The sequence below is a fragment of the Choloepus didactylus genome, chromosome 5 (genome assembly GCF_015220235.1).
Source record: "Choloepus didactylus isolate mChoDid1 chromosome 5, mChoDid1.pri, whole genome shotgun sequence".
Taxonomy (NCBI): Eukaryota; Metazoa; Chordata; class Mammalia; order Pilosa; family Megalonychidae; genus Choloepus; species Choloepus didactylus.
In genome coordinates this window covers 92,390,019-92,408,569 of record NC_051311.1, presented here as the reverse complement: position 1 = coordinate 92,408,569, position 18,551 = coordinate 92,390,019, and the positions used below count along the sequence as shown (strand labels likewise).

Below are 18,551 nucleotides of genomic sequence, written 5' to 3'. Positions count from 1 at the left end.
TTGTGGCTCACACTCCCTTTATTCAGTGTATGGACAGACGAGTAGAAAACTGGGGACAAAAAATGTAAATGAATAATAGTGGGGGAGGAGGGGTATGGGATGTTTTGGGTGTTCTTTCTTACTTTTATTTTTATTTTTATTATTTTTATTTTTTTGGAGTAATGAAAATGTTCAAAAATTGTGGTGATGAATGCACAACTATATGATGATACTGTGAAAAACGGATCGTACACTTTGGATGATTGTATGGTATGTGAATACATCTCAATAAAATTGCATAAAAATAATACTTTGCTATTTAGGCTCCATTTCCCATAACAAATGGACATAGATGGGAAGTCAATGTTTAGATTCAATAACGGGAAACTGCAACTCCACTCAGGAGCAAACGAGAAGGAACTCCCCTGAATAGTCACCTCCACAAGCACGATGGGGAAAATGGGGAGCAGCAGCTACAGTGGACCTCTTGGGAGACTTTGGAAGACTTCTGGAGACTTCATGTCTCTCAATAAGGTGACTTCCAAGGTTCTGTCTTCAGAAGTTACACCTTCTCAAAAAGGACAAGCCAAAAGTTAGGAAACTGTGGACCATATCCTCCAAACAGCCAGAACTCACCTCAAATGTCACTTCCTCAGAACTATCCCTGAACCCTTGATTAGGTCAGCCTCCTCTTCTACCCTTACAGTGCCATGTAATTATCAAAATGGTAATTAGATTAATTTTATGATTTGTTGTTGAACAAATTTCCCTGTATCCCTGCGCTCAGTAGAGTTCCTAGCATAAACTGAGTCGACAAATGGGAGTATAATTGGACAATTTTTCTAAAAAGCCTTTGGGAAATAGGTTTCTAAAGCCTAAACAATTTGTCTATTTTGACCCTGGAACTCCTCTTTGACAAAATAATCAGAGTTGCACACTGGGATTTATGCACAAGGATGTTCATCACAGAATTAAATAACAGTGAAAAAGTGACACCAAACTAACTAGAATTCAAACAATTGGAAATAGACTAACTAAACCATGATAATTCCTATGATATAATATAACACAGTTCTAACAAATAATATCTTAGGAAAATAACTAAGACCATGACATAGTTTAAAACAAAAAGCTGACTACATATACAGCCTCATTACTCAAAGTGAAATCCATAGACAAGCACTATGGGAATTACCTGGAAAATTGTTAGAAAAGCAGAATTTCAGCCCACCACCTACTGAGTCAGAAGACTGAACAAGATCCCCGTGTGATTCACATGCATATTAGCATTTGAGACATGCTGATCCAGAGGAAATGAGTGCGCAAAAGAATGCAAGGAAATACATCAAAATGTTAACAGTGATCATTTCTGGCGAGTGGATAATTTCTGTGTTTTTTTCAAACATTTTACAATGAGCAGATATAATCAGAAAAAGAGAAACAGGAAAAGGCAGCCTAAGCAAGGCTTTGGGAGGCCTTTGAATCATCTCTTGCTAGAGACGTCTCCTTGCAGGGAAAAGGCAACTATAAATCATGGGGAGCTTACCATTAGCCCTTTTACTAGAGTCTCCGACTCTTCATGTGGATATGACTTGGAACTTCCCCTAAGAACTGTGCCTTTTCACCCTCATCAGAAGGCCTGGGCAGAGCAGCCAGTCTCACCAAGCCCTCGCCTGGCCCTCAGGGTTAAGTCCTGTGTGACACATGCTGGCAACCTTGAAACATTTAAGTCTTTGGAGTCCCAATCCCAATTATTTAAGGAATTTAAGCTTCTTAAAGTTGAATTACTAAATATGTAGAGAAAAAAGAATCCATTTCTTAATGTACTTGAATGAGTATTATTTAACTTGTGTAGCTAAAATTTTACAGAGCTTTGTGAGAAATGTTTTTCAACACCAATACGGTTCTCACAGAGTGACCATGATATTCCGTTATGACATGTAATGAACATCTCTGCTTCTAAGGGACTCGGCGCACATAATGACAGACCAGGAAAAGGCTGGAGGCAGGAACAGTAGAAGTGCCACCATTCTGAGGAGCTCCGATTTCTGTCAACTGTGGTAGTCTCCAGTAAATTAGGAAATGGAGACTCAGGTTTCCTGAATTACTTTTTCCAAATAGCCAATTGATAGAATGATAACCCAGACATTCAAACTCTTAGTCCTATACTTGTTCTGATTAATATGCTTCATTAAAAGTATCCAGTTCAATTGTCCCATCCTTGGCTTCCAGAGTTCTTCAAACCCATCTGCTCCAGCCAGAAAGATATCTCACCTTCCTGATACTCTCACTGGGTCTCCCTGTAATTTGTCTAATCTGGGAATACCTTCCCCTGCCTCTTTCTCTTATCTAATCAAATCTTAAATATTCCTTAAGTTTCAGTGACTTCAGCCCTACCCTGCTAGTTTCCTTCTTTTACTCAACATAAAGCTATAACCCCTTATTTTGCCCACAACTCTTTCCTATTATCCATGCATGTCTTATTTTCCCCAAAGAGATCTTATACTCTTTTTTGAATTCCTTACTGAGCTGGACTACTATTAGGGGCCAAATGACTTAAATTTAGGAGGTAAGACAAAGTGTGGGAGAGAATATAGAATTTGGTTATAGACAAGACTGAAAATGATTCCAGGTGGGGGGTGAAATGCATGCAAAGGCAAAGAAGTGGAAACACTGGGCTTGGCTGAAGTGGCAAAATTACCTTTGGGACTAATAAGAAAAGTTTAGTAGATGAAGAGGGAGGGAAAGCTAATGGAAGACCCATAAGTTGAGAATGAGGTGTTTTGGATTGTACTCCCATGGATTCTTGAGTAAATTTTCCATAAGTACTCCCAGAGAAAATTCTGGGGGAGATGAATGAGCATTTAAAAGTGGAAGAACAGAGAAGGGAAGAGTGTTTGCTTTGGAGTCAGAAGAGCTGGGTTTGAGCCTGGCTCTGCCTCCTTCTCACTTGTAACAAAAGACAAGCCAAACTCTGTGACTCTTAGTTTCCTCATATGTAAAATGGGCATATTAATACCCATTTTCGGAGATTTTTTTTTAGGGAACAAAATGAGGTAATGCATGTAAAAATGGTTAGTTAGCACAAGTATCCAGCCTGTAATGTTGGATATCAGTTTTCCTGTTACTATTCTCCTGGGCACATACTGCTCTCACAGAAAAGTAAAGAATGAAGAATTAGAGGCAGAAGTCCTTGAGGGCATCCCCCTCACATCAGACATTGAAAAATAATAGTATTCAGAGAAACTGTGATTTGAGAGCAAGTTCATTATCTATCCCTCACCCTGGGTCCCTGGTGCTGGACACAGTGTCTGGCATGGAGTGGGTGCTCGATAGGTGCTGAATGAATGAATGATTTGTCTTCAGCCACACAGTCAGTCAGTGGCCAAGGCACGGCTAGAGGCCAACTCTTCCCATTACAACACATGGCTCCAGAGACAAGAACAGTTGTTTTTGATGATGGTCCGAAGTTCCTCTTTTATCTCAGACCCTAGTCTATTAACATCACCAGTATCTCCAATAATGGTATCCTCAAAACAAACAAACAAATAACTCTTCCTCCCTTGTTGTCTTGGAAACATGTTTATGACAAGATTTCCTGAACAAGGGGAAAATGAGAGCAACCAACAGCCACAGCTGGGTGTTTTTTTGCAACGCAGCCAAACCTTGGTGCTATCAACCAATAACATTAGTATCCAGAAAAGGGAAAACAGGAAAAAAAAACCCTGAGAAGGGCTTTTTAGCTTTGTCCTGGCATGAAATGCTTGGTTCCCCACACAGTTTATATTAAGATATCCAAAAAGATGCTTGGCTAATATTTTATGACTCAAATATTCCTGCCAGAATCTTTTAGGCCAAGCAACTATTAGTTGTTCTTTCTCTTTACTGAATAATGGGGATATAAGTCTGAAATTAAAAATTCCTCTCTAAGGGAAAGAGCAAAATATATTAATATGTTAAAATTCCAGGCCTCACCACAGCTGATAGCTGTGCATTTTCTGTGTTGAAGTCTTACACTGCCAGGCATCCAGTCTCTATTTGTTTACTTGTGAAATGATTATAGCTTCAGTTTTGACACCAACCAGATACCTGCCACTCTGCCCTTTGCAGATTAAGCCCTCATTGGTCAGGAAATTGGGGAAGTTGGTCTCACCAGTGGCATTCCAACTTCAAGTCCCAGCAGGCAGCTACTGCTGCTGATGGGGACAGAGGGGCTTTGGCTATCACAGGAAAATTCTCTCCAGCTGCCTCTGGGTGGGTCTCAACCCATCAGTAGGACAGGACAGGGCTTTCTCTGAAGGAAACGAGTTGTTATTGAGCCATAGGAATGAAGACAAAATGGCTGAGTATCAAGGACTAGCTTAGATTCCCTCTTCGCCCCTCCAAGGTGGTAAAAAGAAGGAAGAGACTTACCACAGTGGTCACACCTTACCAAGCTTCCACATCCACTCCTTCTTTATCCACCACTTCTGAATCAGTTAAATCAGCAAAGCAGGAAAAAGATACATGTAGGGCCAGACCCTCCATAACAGCTAGTAATGATCCATCTTAGGTAGACATGGTCCAAGTTGTGTTCCTGTACCATTTCCAGCTGTTTCTCTCACCCTAAAATCACTATAACCAATGACTAATGGGCAATGTGATGACTTTAGTCCTTCAGAACCTCTTAGTGACCTCAAAGGAGCCTCACTTAGCAAGTAGAATGAATTGTTCGAGAGAATAACAAAACTTTCCCCCAAAACATTATGGAACATTCTGTTTTACTGCATTCACATGTGCCACAAGCATGCTCAATAGCAACATTTCCCAGGGTCTGAGCTAAAAGGGTGACAGGCTCTCAAATATTGTGTCCTCTTTGGGGACAGGAAGAGAAGCCTGGTTATTGACCCCCTTGAGGTCCTGCCAACCTCTCTTTGGATAAGCCTGTACTTTCCAGGTCTGTATTCCTCATGGCCACCCCTGCCTCTACTATCTAAAATCCCATCCATTTGCTGATGTACTTCTTCCAGGTAGGCCTTCCTGATCACCTCAGGCAGAGGAAGTTCTTCCTCTCAAATATCACAGTGTCAAAAGCCCATGGCACTTACTCAGCATTTTGCATCCTCTGCCTTGTATGACAGAGACTTCTGTATATTGGGGATATAAGCTGCAGATGTGGGCACCTTGAGAGTGGGGGCAACAACTTATCCATCATTGCATCCTTTATAGTACAACACAGGACCTGGCACAGAATATGGCACAACAAAGGTTTGCTAACTGATCTAGCAGTTGTTGAATGAATTGACTATAAAATTAAAATTAGTAGTGCCAAAGGGAGGTCAGTTGTTAAAGATTGCCACATTTATCTAAAAACGCTAGACAATCAAATGTGAAAAAAAGTTCCCTTTTCCAATGTGAGTGAGGAACTAGAGCACAAATAAGAAAGCCCACAGATGCCAGGAAAGCAACCTTGAGTGCCAACACTGTGTGCTCACAGCACACTGACTCACAGCAGACTGCCCCATCCTAAACTGTGTCATTCCTGTCTAGAGTACACTATCTTATTTTCCTCACCCAATGGCCAAATTACTCACAGCTTTCCCTGTATTACAATGGGGCTTTATCTCCTTAATAAATGAGAGCATCACAACCATATCACTTCCTTCTCACAACAACAATGATCCACAGAGCTCTTGGTTTGTCTAGATTTCTTGAGCTAGATGTTGGCTTTACAGCTACAAATCTAACTGCATGCTTCACCCATATCCAAACACCAAAATATGGTTTTGTGAATAGTTTATGAAATTCTGTATAAAAAAGGATAAATCATTTATCAAGATAGGGACAAGGAGAGAAGAAATTTAAATAAGTACAGTTTTCAGAAAGCATTAAAGTTTTTCAAACTATTTTTCAGGAGTGGGAAACATAGTCTTAGTCCCCCGAGACTCATCATTTTGTCATCTGAGGCTTCAAGATCTATAAATTGTTGTCCGATGTTTAATTTATTACTACTTAAAATAATACACACCCTTATGTATTTTGCCCACAAAAAGATTACATTAAGCTGTGGATGTCAAACAATAGACTGTCTGTTATATTTCCTTTGTATTATTTTCAATATGGCTGGTATGAAGTATGTTCAAACTAATAATTATGATAACCATTTAAGTTATCATAATTATTACATGAGCTGCATTTGCCAAGTACCTAAAAAGTTTTCTTTTTTTAAAATTCTTCTATTTTTTTTTAATACATGCTGAAGTGTGCTAAGAGAGGACATAAAATATCCCTTTCACAGAGAAACCGAGGCACAGGAACTGACCCAGAAAAGCAAGAAATGTACTGCCTTTCTAACTCATAACTGCTATTCCATTAGAACTCCCCCTTATTAATGACATTTAAATCTAAAGAATATTTTCTCAAATACAAAATCCAACAATAAAATATTTTATTTTATTTTATTCACCAAATGCATATAGCACTTTACAGTTTTACAAAATGATTTTGCAAAAGAGTCTAGTGGTTAACAGCTTAGTCTTCAAAATTAGATGAATAAAGTTTCAATTCTTGGCTCCCACAATTTCTAACTGTGTGATCTTGGATAAGTTATTTACCCTGTCTTAACATCAGTTTCAGTGGCATGTAGAGTCAGCTCTGAGTGGCTTGCAAGCAGATTGTCAGATTGTTAAATTTTCAGGGCTCTGAGGCTGATTGTTAAGCACAGTCATTGTTAAAAATTAAATCATGTAAACTTATAATTAAATAAATTAATTAAAAACAAAGGTAAAGGACGGAAGAACATGGCAGCACAGAGAGGAATGGAAGCTAGTTTGTCCCCCTGGAACAACTAATAAACAACCAGGAGCAACTAGTAAATAATCTGGAATAACTGTGGGGGAACAAACATGACCATCAACACATCATGCACCAACCTGAACTGGGAGGAATGCGCAGGATCGCAGCATAAAATCTGTAAGTAAAAACTGCAGATGCAAGCTGGGAGTCCCCTCCCCTCATGGCCCAAACTGCAAAGCCTTGTGGTGCTATAGAGAAGCACTCTCTGAACAAGTGAATACAGCTCAGCTGAGCTCCAGCTGGGGTTTTAATTAACAAATGTGGACTGTTTGATACAAGCTATAAATCCCCAACAAGTGGACAGAGGCTTTGGGTGAAGACTGACCTTGGAGAGCTGGAGGGTGGCTGTGGACTGGCCATGAAGGGGGCTTTCTGTTTCCTTTTTTGGCTCAGTGGAGAAAGCCTCAGCCATTTTCAGTTCTCAATGCTCTGACCCAGACAAGGATGGGGATAGCACAGGCAGAGAGACTATTCATATGTAATGACCTCTCTCTAGGGGGTGTATTTTCCCTAAGAGGAAGAAGGTGGTGCCAAGCTCTGCTATCTGCCTTCCATTCAGAACCAGACCCCAGCGCGTGGAGGAAAACAGCCACGGGTCACACCTCCTTACACCAGTCTGGAGTTACAGGCTGACAGGCATCAACTGCTGGGTAGAAAAGCGCAGTGACTTAAGGCCTCAAAGGATGTACCAATCTTCTAAGACACACCCTCAGGGAAACTAGATACTGAATAGTTCTTCTTTCTGGGACTGGAGCCTGTTTTGGTCTGGGAAAACATGATTGGTGTAACCAAGGAAATCAGATGCCTAGACAACAGAAAACTACAACCTACACTAAGAAAAAGTTATGGCCAAGTCAAAGGAACAAACTTACACTTCAACTGAGAAACAGGAATTTAACCAATGAATACTAAATCAATTCAAAAAGCTTAGGGAAGATATGGCAAAAGAGATGAAGCGTATAATGAAAACACTGGGTTTACAAAAGATAGAAACAAAAAGTTTGAAAAAACAACTGGCAGAATCTATGGAAATGAAAGGCACAACACAAGAGATGAAAGAAACAATGGAAGCAGACAACAGCAGATCTCAAGAGGCAGAAGAAAACATTCAGGAATTGGAGAACAAGGTACCTGAAAGCCTACACCCAAAAGAACAGATAGAGAAAAGAATGGAAAAATATGAGCAACATCTCCTGGAACTTAAGGACAAAATGAAATGCAGGAATGTATGTGTCATTGATGTCCCAGGAGAAGAGAAGGGAAAGGGGGAAGAAGCAATAATAGAGGAAATAATCAACAAAAATTTCCCATCTCTTATGAAAGACATAAAATTATGGATCCAAGAAGTGCAGCATACCCAAACAGAATAGATTTGAATAGGCCTCTGCCAAGACACTTGATAGATTATCAAACATCAAAGAGAAAGAGAAAATCCTGAAAGCAGAAAGAGAAAAGTGATCCATCACATAAAAAGGAAGCTTGATAAGACTATGTGCGGATTTCTCAATAGAAACTGTGGAGGCAAGAAAGAAGTGGTGTGATATATTTAAGATACTGAAAGAGAAAAATCACCAACTGAGAATCCTATATCTGGCAAAACTGTCCTTCAAATATGAGGGAGAGCTTAAAATATTCTCTGACAAACAGACAATGACAGAGTTTGTGAACAAGATACCTGCTCTACAGGAAATGCTAAAGGAAGCACTGCAGACAGAAAGGAAAATACAGGAGTGAAAGTTTTGGCAAACAATTTTGGGAGATAGTAGCACAGCAATGTAAGTACACTGAACAAAGATGACTCTGAGCATGGTTGAAAGAGGAAGGTTAGGACTGCGTGGGACACCAGAACAAAAGACAAAAGATAAAGACTGGGACTGTATAACTCAGTGAAACCTAGGGTGCTTAATGATTGTAATAAAAGGTACAAATATGTTTTTACATGAGGTAAAACAAATGAATGTCAGCACTGCAAGGTGTTAAAAATAGGGTGGGATTGGGGGGAAAATACAATCAATGCAAACTAGAGACTATAGTTAACAGAAACATTGTATTATGCTTCCTTTAATATAACAGAGGCAATATACCAAAGCTAAATGCATATGGGTGGGGGGGCATAAGGGAAGGGTATGGGACTCCTGGCATTGGTGATGTTGTCTGACTCTTTGTTCTACTTTAGTTTAATTGCTATCTTTTCTTTTGTTGCTTTCCAGCTGTCATGTTTTTTTCCTCTCTCTCTCTTTTTTTTTTTTTTTCTTTTGTCTCTCTAACTTCTTCAACTCTTCCTCCTTTGTGGAAGAAATGGAGGCATCCTTATATAGATATTGGTGATGGTGCTGAATACATAAATATGTGACTCTACAGGGAACCAACAATTGTTTACTGAGGACGGAATGTATGGTGTGTAAACAAAACCATTTTAAAAAAAATGGGTTGATGAAGAAAACTTGAGGGCACTATATTGAGTGAAATAAGACAGACAAATAAGGACAAATATTGCAGGATCTCACTGATAGGAACTAATTATAATATGTAAACTCATAGACATGAAATATAAGTTAACAGGATATAGAACAAGGCTAAAGAAGGGGGAACGGTTGCTTATTATGAGCAGAATGTTCAATTAGGGTGAACTTAAACATTTGGAGATGGACAGAGGTGATGGTAGCACAGTGTGAGAATAACTAACAGTGCTGAATGGTGTGTGAAGGTGGTGGAAAGGGGAAGCTCAGAGTCACGTATGTCACCAGAAGAAAAGTTGGAGGTAAAAGATGAGAATGTATAAAACAGTGAATCTTGTGGTGGACAATGTCCGTGATTAACTGCACAAATATTAGAAATCCTTCTCATGAACTAGAACAAATATATGACACTATAACTAGAAGTTAATAATAGAGGGGCATATAGGAAAAAAATATATACCTATTGCAAACTATATACTTCAGTTAGTAGTATTTTAACATTCTTTCATCAACAGTAACAAATGTACTATACCAATACTATGAATCAATAATGGAGAGGGTGGGGGGTGGTTAGGGGTATGGGAGGACTGGAGTTTCCTTTTTTTGTCTTTATTTTTTTTCTGGAGTAATGAAAATGTTCTAAAAATTGAAAAAAAATAATTGTGGTGATAGATGCACAGCTGTATAATGGTACCATGGGCAACTGATTGTACACTTTGGATCTTTCGATAGTTGTATGATATGTGAACAATCTCAATAAAAAATAAAAAAACTAAAAAATTAAAAAAAAAACAAAGGTAACAAATACTCAAGACTCAACATGTCCTAATTATTTTACTACATGTTACTATTATCTATGCTCTTGAGGTTGTTCACATCTATTTTACCTGTATGGTAGAAATACTATATAACGGAGTGCTACTGAGAATTTCTTTCCAACTCGCTGTTCAGTGACCTATAATTGGAAGCTTGAAATTGACCATGGTGAGAGTATTTACACCATGAAAATCAGCAAACACAACAAAACAGCCCCCATCTCTCAACACACACACACAGTTGTTAAACATTTACCATCATAGCACTGCTCAGTTTCTGCATCTCTAAAATGGGAATAATGATACCCATCTCATACAGGTATTTGTAATGATTAAATGAGATAATAAATGTTAAGCACTTACCTTAACACCTGGCACATAGTCAATACCCCGCAAATAGTAACAATTATTACTACCATCCATTAAAATATAGAACAAAGGAAAATGGAATTGACCAAATATAATCTCAAATTTAACTGTTACCAGTTCACTTTGATACATAATCTGCTTATTCACAACTAGGTTTAGCTAGTCATAAAGCTCTTATTGTTCCTTTTACCTCTTATCAATAGACTCTCAAATCTGAACCTCCATTCCCACCTCTGTAGACTAGACTTCTACTTTCAATGAGTTCCTTGTCATATACGCCCAGATTTATCACAGGAACTCAAATACAGCCTTTCCAAAATAAAACTCATTACTCTTCTACCCCATTCTTGCTCCTTCTTTAGTTATCATGGTTAGTTACTGGATAGAAGCACAAAATCTTGAAGATGAACAAGATTTCAGAGATCATTTAGCCCAACCTAGCCAATTCCACAGATGCAGAAACCAAGGCAGAAAAAAACAAATAACTATCCAGGGTTGCACAGCTAGTTAGTGGCATAGCAAAGATTCAATCCCAGTCTCCTAACTCCAGTTCTGGGCTCCTTTCATCATCCCAGTCTTCCACTGCATGGAGAGAGAGAGAAAGAGAGAGAGAGAGAGAGAGAGGGGGGGGGGGGGAGGGAGGGAGGGAGAGACAGGGAGAGACAGGGAGAGAGAGGGAGAGAGGAAGAGAGGGAGGGACAGGGAGAAATTCTTTTCCACTCTTGCTTTATTTATGAAAACGCCATTCAATTTGGCTAGTGCATTCATCCCTGGACATGCCTATGTGGCTTTCTCCCACCCCCACCACAAACCCCAGGGGTGAACGAGTAAGACCTTCCATGATCTCTGCTTCTCTGAAAAGGGAGGTTCAAAACTATGTTGCCTAGAAAGAACTGAAATGACCTTGGAATCTTCCAGTTTTGAAGTTTGCACAACCTATCTTTAAACTTGGTGGGTCTGAGAGAGATTCACCAGTATAAGAACTACTGATACACCATTAATATTACATTGAGCATTACAATCATTTTAACATTTCTGGGATGTGGCCCTTTTTATTTTTGTTGGTTTGTGTGTAGTGGCTAAAATATAACTGATGAAAAAATACTTTCACTTTTGTGTTTCGTAGTTTCTTTTACCCTGAAAACCTGATGAAATGTCAGGCTCAACCCTTACCAAAAGGAGATCATTAGATTTTATTCTAGCAAGTTGCCAACTTCTCAGCTACCCAACAGGCCTCCTAAACTTTACCTGGCTAGCCATGCCCTGAGATTGACTGCGTTCTCATTCATTCTTTCATTTATTCATCAAACAACTGAAATCCTGCTATATGCCAGGAATTGTTCTACATTTTGAGGATATGGATACACGATAAATAAGGCACTGTTTAGTCATCAGGAACTTACGTGGGGAGTGGAGCAGACAAGTAAGTAGACCACTGAATACATAGCAAATTCAGAGTGAAGAGTGTAATGATAGAAATAGACACAGGAGGGACTCTAACTCAGCTTGGGAGGGTGTGGAGAGGGGTCAGCAAGGGCTTCCTAGAGAAGGCCATGATTGAGCAGAGCCTCAAAGGCTGAGTGAAAATGAACCTGGTGAATGGGAGAAGGAGGCAGGATGGAGGATGTCTAGGTGGAGGGCAAAAGGTAAGCTGAGAGAAACAACTGAAGCTGAAAAGGAAGCACAGGCAAGGCACACAGGCAGGAACTCCTATGGCAAGCTCTGCTACTCACTGCTTTTTACTGTCCTAACTCTGAACCTTGGCACAAACTCCTCATTCTTCATCTGGCTTCTTCTCTCACTCCACATTCAGAGTTGTTGGTTTCTGGGCATTTGGGTTTCAGCCTGAACTTGGCTGGGCCTCAGCCTTCCTTTCCATCCTGGCTGTGTCTGTCCCATGCCCGGCTTCCTGCCCGGTGCCATAACCCACTGCTACACACAGTTGGAGACAGATGAATCTGCAGGGAAAGTGGCCACTCAAGGTAGCATCAATGGGAAACAACTTGGAATAACACACAAATAGAACAGAGGAGAACCAGGGACAGCCACCTTCCCAGTTGGCACTTTCTCATATAAAAGTAGAATAGCTTTGTTCTCTCCATTAAAACTCTTAGTCCTACACATATTTTCCAATTTGGGCTTTTGAGAGAAATAACACATTTTAGAGAGCTCTGTAATGAACAGGGAATGGGATCCAGGAATGTCGACAAGGAAACCAGTGTGCTTGGGGTGGAGTTGGTAAAGGGAGAGTAGTAGGAAAAGATGTCAGAGAAGCAGCTGGGGAGGAGGCAGGTTACACAGGGCCTCGCAAGTCTTTTCTTTTATTCTGAGTGAATAGGAAGTTTTGCCAGGAACTTGAGCAGAGGTTAAGCACATGATTGATGTGGTTTCAAAAAGATGATTCTGGATGCCATGTTGAGAAGAGACTGTAGGAGGCGAGGGTGGAAGCAGGGAGAGCCATTAGGAGGCTGTCATAATAATCCAGGTGAGAGCCGACAGTGACTTGGACCAGGGGGGTACCTGTGGAGGTGGTACGGGGTAGTCTGATTCTGGCTATTTTCTGAAAGTAGAGTCAACTGGATTTCCTGACATTGGATGTGGAGTGTGAGAGAAAGAGAAGAATCAAGGATGACTCCAAGATTTTTGACCTGAGCAACTGTAAAGGTGGAGCTGCCATCACTTAAGATGACAAAGGAAGTCTGTAGGTGGAGCAAGGATTTATTTTTTTAGAGCTGGAATTTTTTAAAAATATATAGGAGTCTAGAATTTGAGACAGAAGTCTGGGTTGCAGACATATATATATCATATATATGATACATGATTACTCCTACATATATACACTCTACATACATATATGCATGTATATGTATATGTGTGTATATATGCATACATGTGTATTTTATATTGTAGTTATTTGATTTATATATCGTATATGTACATATGATCACAGATATAGAAATGCTCATTGTAGGTGTTATTTAAATTGGTGAGCCTGATTGAGATCACCAAGGGAGTGGGTGTAGAATGAGAAGGAAACCACACAAGGACTTGAACCCTGGGGCCACTTTATGATTAAGGGGATGGAGAGAAGTGAGTTAGACAGGAATCTTTAGAAATATTTTCAGAATTAAGAAAAAGAGCAAAGTTGATACATAATATCATTTATGAGAATTAAAATCCACATCCATAAAACCACACTCTATAAGAACACAAGAACATGTAGAGATTTAAGGAAACATGTAAAACAACTTAGAGGGGTTGCTTGAGTGTTGGGATGGGAATGGGAATGAAAAATATGGATAAAAGGGAATAAATAAAACTAGAGGGGCCTTGGACACACTGATGGTAAAAGTGTGCCATGAACCAAAGAATGTGTTTAAATCTGCTCTTGGTACCTGAGGTCCAAAACAAATAAAACAAGATGAAATAAAATAAATACAATAGAAAATTAAGTAGAAAATTCCCAATTACATTTCTTCCCTTCAATTCTCTTTTTTTCCCTCTGACAATACTGAAAGGAAATGTAATATTTTTAAAAATCTCTCTTCTTAATTTTAGTGAGAGTAGTCACCAATAGAAGTTCTTTATCAGGTTCTGAAAGTCTGATAAAAATATTTGAAAAGATAGGCATTTAATGAATTTTACTAGCTGTGGAAGTGAATGTAAGATGACTTAAGTACTTATTGCTAATGCCAGAGAAGGGAACAGTACTGATAAGCAAAGAAATCCACTCCGGGTTTGAATGTTGTTTCTGTTCCTCTCTTACAATTCACTTTAGTAATAGCATTGCTCTGAAAATAAGTTATGTGGGTAAATATAGGGTGTAAGTATAGGGAGCCACAGCATCAGCTTTCCTGCAGAAACCACAACTCCATGAGTTTATTAAATCACAAAAATGCCGTTAGGATTGGTATAACCAATTTGGAAAACTAACAGTATCAACTAAAGCTGGACATACACATTACATACCTTACAACCCAGCCATTCCACTCCTATGTACATACCCAACAGAAATGCATGTTATGTTTGCCAAATGACATGTATGTGAATGTTCACAGCACTTTGTGTGCTTTTCTGTGTATATATATCATACTTCAATAACACTTACCAAAAAAAGTCACAAGGGAAAATCTCTGCTCAGTAGGACCTAATTGTCAGTGCCAGCAAAACTGGAAGTGGATTTAATCTTGATTCTTGGGTTTTAAGGATGCTTTGTGGTCAGTTACAAGCATGTTAAAAGCAACAAATTTAGATACAGCATAGAATACGAGCATGTAAAGAGTTGTGAGAAAGTTTCACAACCTTATCTCTTAGGCCTTAGGGGTTTTTTGTTTTGTTTTGTTTTGTTTTTCCTTGAGTAAGATTTTCTAAAAGCCCAACCAGAAGTATTTTTTGGTACCCTAACTGGAGGCTAAATAGGAATCACAACCTCTCCTTCCAGTTGCAATGAGGGAAACCCAACATAAGCTAGCTTAGGCAGAAAGGGAACTAATGGCGTCTCTCACTGGAAATCCAGTTACAGAGCATAGTATCTCCCCCTCTCAAAGGCTGGCCTCTGTGTGATGGTTCCATGCTCTCTTCTCCATAGCTGGGGAAGAGAGCCACAAATCAGCCTGGACTTACATGCTCTAGGTCCTGCCACCCCAGTGGAAAGGAAAACTTGTTTTTCCCAATGTTGAGTACCTGAAAGGAGTCGGAATGGTTCTGCTAAGGTCATGTGCCCTCCTAGGACAAATCACAGCCACAGGGATTTGGAATTTCTAATTGGCCAGACCTGGGTCAAATGACCTGTGACTATAACAAAATACTAATAAGCATCTTCTATAAATCAACTCATCTCATTTACACAACACATTTATGAGGTAGGTACTAGTATTCTCCCTATTCATAGATGAGGAAACTGAGGTATACAGAAAGCTTAGGTAACCTGCCCTGTTCCCACAACTAATAAATGGCAAACTTGGGATTCACCACATTGCACTTATGCTGCTGTGATTGACAGCCCCCCAGAACCACATGGGGTAGGAGGGGTGGTTCTCTGGAGCAAAGTATAATATGCAATGGAAAATTATCAACATCTCATTCAGTAGTTCATTTGTTTCAGTAGTAGTTCAGTAGTTTCCTTTGTTTAACTAAACATTAATACACATATTCAGTAATCATCTGGTGAATGTCTACTTTGAGTCAGGTCAGACATCATCCTGTAAGCAGCAAACAAAATAAATGCTAATAGCGTTTATTATTCCTGGGTGGTGAAATTTCAGGTAATTAAAATTTTTATCTTTTATCTTATATATATATTCACATTTTCCTGCATTAAATATGTAACAAGAAAAAAGGCCCAAAGTTTTTTTAAAATAAGAAAAGATCATTTAAAGAGGCAAGTGCAAGGGTTGAGGTTTGTACTGGATAATGAAAGGCCTCCTACCCTGCTTTGTAGCCCAGTGTGGGAGGATGCTTTTCAGATGAGATGAAATCAGAGAGAAGATATCATCTCAACCACATAAATATGTCGACACGCATTCTGGTATTCATTAGAAAATCAGACACATTACTTTATGTACCTAAAATGCTTATCTAATCCCAAAAAGAATGCACAATATCACTAAAACATAAGTAATTGATTTTCAGTTTTCTTTGAAGAGCTCCATCATCCAATTTTTTTCTAACAAGTATGATTGAAATTCTTTCACAATACTATATATAAAAATTTGTCCTTTTTTTGATCAATGGTGACTGTATTAAAGTTTAGTCCTTAGCATATTTCATTTATGCCAATCCAGAGCTCCTGGAAGGCAGGGAAGCTGCTTTATTCAACACAAGGCCCAGTATACAGCAGGCACTCAATACCAATGAAAACCATTTAGGTATAAGCTTCTATGCTCAAGTCTTTTTGTATTATTAGAACTTTTTTTTCTTGGGCACATGTATTAACACATGACTTTTGTGTGAAATTCCAAACATAAAATGGAAATAGATTTTCGTTTCCAATATAGAACCTCTTACTGAAAGAAGAGAACCTTAAAAGGCTAGAATCATTTATTTTCTGTCTTTGAAATCATTTTTTGAATTGTCATATCAATGCACCTAGGACTGAAAGAGTCACAGAGTAAGGGACGTAGATTCATAGGCTCTTTCTGAAGCTTTAGGAGTAGCCACTATTATTAAGATATCTGTGGTTCAATAATGAGCCCCTTTCTCACTCCCTGTGGGTCTAATGGGGCCCAGTTTTAAAAGGCACAATTTCCAGTGCTTGGAACAGTGTCTGACAACTAGAGGTAAATCTCTATTGAATTATTAAATGAACAAATGGAAATGGAAAAGAGATGAACTAAAGAAACTAGCATTGATTAGCATAATGCTGTGAAATACTTCATTGTGATTTGGGACTGCCTTACAAATCTAGGGGTAATTAGAAAAGGATTTCTGTTCCTCTTCGCAAATTTAGATGAAACTCAAATACCTATTGAGGCCAGGAAAGTAATGCAATTAAGTGGTAGCAGTTGAGGTGTCAGTGCAGGTGAGTGGAGGAGAGGATGGCAAACTGAGGAGACCAGGCTCCACCTTGAGGGGATGAGGGGCCTTGGGCTCCAATCCGTTGTGGGCATGCAGACACAATTTTGCTAGTTCTTTCAATTTTTAAGGAGAAGCTTGAAATGTAGATTTTTATGTGAATTCTCCCAAATTTTAAATGTTGGTTAAAAAAACTTAGAACAACTTAAATACATTATGCAGACCAAAAGCTGTCTATGTGTTTTGCATGCCAATCTGGCCAAAGGATCCTCTTGAAACCTCTGATTTAGACATTGATGTTTCTGAGAATTAATATTTATCCTTAGGAAGTGTGTGTGTATTTGTCTATTTTGTGTGTTGTTACTACAATAATTGCCCCCTGGAAATGGAGAGATCTCACTATAGGGAGCTGTTGGAGGGAAACAGAATTAGACAACTAAAGCCTACCCTAAAGTCTTCCACTAGAATCCCCAAGGGTATTATTCTCAACTCTTAACTTAGACTTGGGGAAATAGGCTGTAGTTGCACACTTGACAATACTTCTCCACTTCTTTGTTGTCAACAGAACCTCAATCTTGTGCAGAAATTCACCACTCAGGGAAGATGACTACATTCCCAGCTCAAGAACACTTTCTCACTAGCTTATGCCAATCGTGGTTTTTCTAATTCCGTTGCCAATATCTGCTTTAGGCAGGGATGTGTGGCTAAAATGTGGCCAGTGAGTCATAGAGGGAAAGGGTATCTCAGGAAAGGTTCCTTGCTTTTAAAAACAGATAAAGAAACAAAAACAGATACCCAAGGAAGTTACTATCTCTCTTTCGCTGTTGGACATTGTTGTGTCTGGCAGTGAAGCCTGGAATGCGGCAGCCATCTTGTAGTCATTAGGAGTAAAGCCCCTAGGCAGAGATTGACATCGTGGAAAGACAGTATGGCAGAAACTGACTGGTTGTTCACAAATCAGTTTCCCTTCTTCCTGGACACAGGGATCCACCATATTCCCCAGTCTTCCTTGCAGTAAGAGGGATCCAGAGACTGATTCTGGCTAATGACAGATGAACAGAAATGATGTACGTGACTTCCAGGAATAGGTCATAAAAATCCTCTCTTGTAATCCTCCACTCATCTATGCTGGCTGGATGCAGGGGTCCAGCAGAGAACCCTGAGATGGGACAAAGCAGCTGCAATATGGAAGGAGCCTGGTTCTCTGTGTCACCCCAAGGAAAGCCACCTACCAAGTACCTGTGTTGAACTTTTAACTGAGCAGGAAAGGGGGTTTGATTGTGTTAAATCACTGAGCTTTTTTTTGTTGCCTACCTCAACTAACAAAGATGGAAGGAATCTGAATCCTTGATGATGATGTTGAATGAATGAAGCAATCAAACCTGGAGCTTCCTACCTCTGAACTTCTTGTTATGCAAACATAATAAAAATGTCCTAAGATGTCATCAACATGGCAATATAAGACACACCCTGAGTAAACCTCCCCAGAGATTCAGTGAATAAAAGGAAAAATCCCACTTGCTTAGAACTCTGGATGACGGTAGAGACTGGAAAAGGACTCCACAAATGCTGAACCAAAGGA

At 39.3% G+C, this 18,551-nt stretch overlaps 1 protein-coding gene across 1 annotated transcript in view; it reads right to left on the bottom strand.

Moving 5' to 3' along the window:
- The window catches only part of FBXL13 (F-box and leucine rich repeat protein 13), a 316,890-nt gene that overhangs the window by 77,569 nt on the left and 220,770 nt on the right, over window positions 1-18,551 (bottom strand). The gene's annotated exons all lie outside the window — the stretch shown is intronic.